Here is a 4,621-nt window from a genome sequence, read left to right as displayed (position 1 = left end):
TGTCTAATGTTGTCGAACACTCCGCACACTGGGGTAAGGATGACCACTAAAACCGCTAAAATCCCTCGAGAATGCCCCGCATTCCCCGGGTATGGGGGTGCGGGGCTTTCCACTGACTAGTGCATAAAGGCTGGTTGAAATTGTATAATTCGTAGAACAACTCAAAATCTCGCTTAAATCATTACACCGAACGAACTACTGTGGAGAATTTGAAATGAAACGAGTGAAAGTATCACAGTATTTATTTGTTGTGTAAAACAACTGTTGCACGTGTTATTAGTTGGGCCATTTGTAATGGCAACATATTTAATTTGATCTAATTTTCATGTTCTTTAACAAATAGAGAAGCCTTGATTCTGTTCTATTGTAAAGCACGCAGAAAGCGGCTAGAGCACGAAAGAAGTGTAGGGAGAAACACGAAGCCTAGTCGAGTGTTTAACAAAGCCGTCTGCATAATCGCATATTTAAACAAAGCCGTCTTTTGTGTTTTCTCTGGTTACTGTGTGAATAATTTCAACCTTGCAAATAAAATGTATCCAGTAAAACTCTATCATACATACGCTTTGAATGAACCCGAAAACATGTCAAAAGTCATCAAAATTGTTACGGAATGGAAGTTCAAAGGTACGCAGTACCTAGGCAGCACGAACAACAGCTGATGAAACAGCCCCGTTGTTAGTGGGTCAAAATCGACCGAGTGCGCATAACGAGGAGGATTTAATTAAATCACAATTAATAAATCATAACTGTTTATTTACGATTCAAATTCAAATGAAAGGTGGAAGGAGACAAAAGAGTTTAGTTCTGAATAAAATTCACACTAAAACAAGTACTAGATCAGACCTAAACTTTTTGCCGAACGATTTCAATCGCCCAAGTATAGGCTCTTGACCACAATTGAGATTTTGATGACTCAGTCGCAAATAAGATAAGATAAAAATAAAGTGAAATCTAAGATGTAAGTAGTTCTTCGGGTTAGTGTCCCATTCTGTTTAGGGAAAAGATGCAATGTTGAGTAAACCCTGGAACGATTCATGAATAAATCGTCCAGATGAGAGCCAATTACTGAGATTGCAAAGATTATAAGTGATTTCAAAATGGATGTTATGATATCGAAAACTAGATAGAGTACAAAATTTTGGATTGGGTAGTGCTTCAGATTGCTTGACGCCTAATATCAGGATCGCTACGAATCCTTCAAGATGTAACATCGGCCTACTCGTCCACGAAACATTTCACCTGACTCAAAATACACGCACACACACACACACACACACACACACACACACACACACACACACAGACATACACACACACACACACACACGCACACACACGTACTCAGACGGACACACAGGAGCTTAATGCGAAGAGGAAGCAGTCAACAAAAGTCAGTCTTATACGACTTTATTTTTAAACTGTCGTAAGTCAATTGTATACTCAATACATCAATTAGACTGTGCATAACACCACGTTCTTTCAATTACAGAACGAATTTACAACAGCGGTAGTTGTAGCGAACTTTCGCATCATTGTATTTTGCCCATCTTATCAGGTGAAAACGAGCGAAGAAATAGCCAGATGGGCACTTAACATTTTGCCTGTCAACTGTACATGATGGGAGCGTTGGACTTGTAATCCCAGTTAGTGTGTCTTTCGTGACATCGGACTTTAGAGCGGTCCACTCTGTTTTCAAGCCTGGTCAGACTTGAATCCAGCGAGGAAAGCCTTCCTAGTATGTGCTACCGTGACGTAATCATTGATAAAAGCAGAAATCGAATCGCCAATCAGTTCATTGGACGTTTCAGGTTGCAACGCAATACCTGTATTCAGTTACGTTCTACTCTTACCTTGTATATATATCCCAGAGTTTTGTGCAGGGTCCTGGCTTACTAATCCACTGTGCACCATTTCTGGTTCGTCCTTCAACTTTTCCAGATGCTTGCCAATGTCCTGAATATGTAACATGACAATTTTTGTTCAGTAATGCATTACTTCGACTGACGCACCCTAAATGAATACATACAGCAATTCTCATAATCCGCCGCTTAGCCAACTGAGAAGTTCCATAAATAAATAATCAAAGTTCAGTTCCTGCTTTACAAAAGCCCAACACTTAACTCACGTGCACTCCTTTATCATGAATCAATTATTGTTCACTTAATCATAGTTGTGACTCCTTTCCTTCTTTAGTGGGCAGAAGCCCAGTTTGTCCATTACTCTTTTCAAGTGGATTCGTAGTTAAGATTAGCAAAGGGATTGAAACATTAAGTTCAATTTCCTTCGCATTCAGACCCTCATAAAGTTCTTTAATCATTGGTCAAACCATTCTGGACTTCATAAGGGCTCGCACCCTTGTTGTAGTATACGTGGTGGTGCCTAGTTTTTGCAAGCAGCTCTCTTTCGACATCGATAGAAAATTTCCTTTTTTGTGTTTTTTGTTTTGCTATTCTTTTCGTAGTACCTTCAAGAAATGACTTGTTATCTTTTCAGAGATTTTTATGTTTTTCCAGCCTCAGGCAAAGTAAAATACTGGCTCTTTTACAGAGCTCGCGGCAGGCGAAAGTCATTTATGAATAAAGCAATAAACGGCAATTTTTTCGCGAGCACGTCAACACTACAAAAAATCCACAATGTTGAGTACGAGATCTAACTTACTAACTGAGAAATAACTAAACAAAACGAAATCAACGTTAAAAATTTTTGAAATATTAAATCGTAGAAAATATTCACTCTCCATTGTCGTCCATCTTCGACACCTCATTCACAAACAGCAAAGATAAGTGGATAATTTTTGTTGTGGAGAGTCCATGGAATATTTCAAAGTTATTTGAAGATTTTTAGTATTACTGCAATGTCTGGTATCACTTATATTATACCTTGGTGACCTTCGTGTGAGCATCCTGTGTCTTCTGTATCAGTCGTCCTTGCCTGATGGTTGCCGGCTCAGTGTTGACTTTCAACTAAAATTATTATTGAAAAGGCTTTATTAATCGCTAAAAATTCATATTATAATGAAATAACTGAATTTTTCGGGTTTTCAAATTATAGGGCGGTTTCGTAAGAGTGCTCCTTTAAGAGTAGAAACGCGAAGCTTTTAGTCTTAAAATTCATACTACGATTGCTTTTGTGTCTCGCAAGGGTGAAGCGTGATTCAACTAAGACATCAGGGCACAAGAAAGAAAAATTCCACCGATGGCACTTGTTAAAATCGTCATGATTCACCACAAACTGGTTTTGTAACATCCAAGGATTTCAACAATTCTTCGCTCCTTCCAACACAACTAGATTCATAACAAAGATACGGTTTTATTTGCAATCAGCATTGTATTCTTTCTTTTGACGATATTTTTACATGTTATGATTTTCTTGTTCACTAAACTATTAGCATATTTGCATCAACGTCATCTTTACCTTTTGCCTTCAAGGTGAAGTTTGAAGTATTTCTGAAAATTTCACTGACAAGCGAACTTTTTTCTCCTAAATAAGTAAAGTCTTGCGGGCGTGATAAAAAAGTTTGCAGATTATGCTTGTAAAAGATCACCGCTTGTTACGGCCGAGCCAGTGAAATGCTCTGATTCCGTGTTTATTTTAAGAACGAAGAGAGTATGGTATGTCATGTGTTAGTTACATGCAGGAATCAGTCACTGATGGGATAGAAAGAATTTTCTTTTTTTAATCAAATTGATTGTCATTTGTAATTTGGTAGTTCGACAGTGTTTGAGTAAAGACAATGATGATTCCTTTTCTCTCAGCTCCGAGTTATTAATGGACCGAAAATAGTTGTAGCTAGTTGTTTTGCACTTTGCATATTTTTGCTTTGGCTTGTTATGACCCTAAGACGTCAGCTGACCTTTCCGTATTAAATTCGTGGTTGTGTGGGTCTTTCCATTAAATCTTTACTTAACTACCGTTATAAGATTATTAGCACTTGTGATATTTGATTATTAGTATGAAAACAATAATGATATAACTAACTCGGCGGTGAGCATGCTCCACCGGCTGAGAAACTGCAAAATAGCGACAACAGTTTTTCCAAATTGACTGCCTTTCGGCTGGAAGCACGAGTCTTCAAAGACTTGTTATCGAACCTCAGTCTTCGTTGTTTCATAATCATCATAAGTAATATTCATATAGAAGGTAACTGCTTTTAATCATGCATCGTGCCAATGTTGAGTGTGCGTAGTTCATAAATGAAACTTTTAGAACACCGGATTCACTTTTGAAAAAAGGGTCACGCTCGACACGCTAACCTACCAGGTTTGCAACACGGAATCACTATGAACCTCTCTTTCCATTGTATTTTCCAGTTTAGGAAAATAGTACAGGGAAGATAGTCGATTTTTGTGATTACGAGCCTGAGACAAAACCGGGGAACGTCTTTGTTTAACATTATGTTATTATAAGCTGGATAACATCATAGTACCGGAATGATCGGTGTGTATCGGGGCTACGGGACAACCAATTCATCTCAATCTGTTTCGAAAAAGGTGCTGCCTGAAACGAGGCTTAAAGAGAACCAGTCTCGCTTGCAGTCATACGAATATTGACTGGTCAAAGTAGAGGCTTACACCATGGATGCAACGATTTCGAGGAAATACAAGGAAAACAGACAAACGTA

At 38.3% G+C, this 4,621-nt stretch overlaps 1 pseudogene across 1 annotated transcript; it reads right to left on the bottom strand.

Annotated features, from left to right (window-relative positions):
• Window positions 1-1,391: 1,391 nt before the first annotated feature.
• LOC148725207 (uncharacterized) lies at window positions 1,392-3,469 on the bottom strand (annotated as a pseudogene). The gene is made up of 4 exons (XR_015990424.1): window positions 3,120-3,469; window positions 2,880-2,963; window positions 1,845-1,953; window positions 1,392-1,732 (listed from the first exon to the last, which is right to left on the bottom strand). The product of XR_015990424.1 is annotated as an uncharacterized LOC148725207 (transcript).
• Window positions 3,470-4,621: the final 1,152 nt, after the last annotated feature.

This window comes from Stylophora pistillata, chromosome 8 (assembly GCF_964205215.1).
Source record: "Stylophora pistillata chromosome 8, jaStyPist1.2, whole genome shotgun sequence".
Classification (NCBI taxonomy): Eukaryota; Metazoa; Cnidaria; class Anthozoa; order Scleractinia; family Pocilloporidae; genus Stylophora; species Stylophora pistillata.
This window is presented reverse-complemented; position numbering and strand designations above follow the sequence as displayed.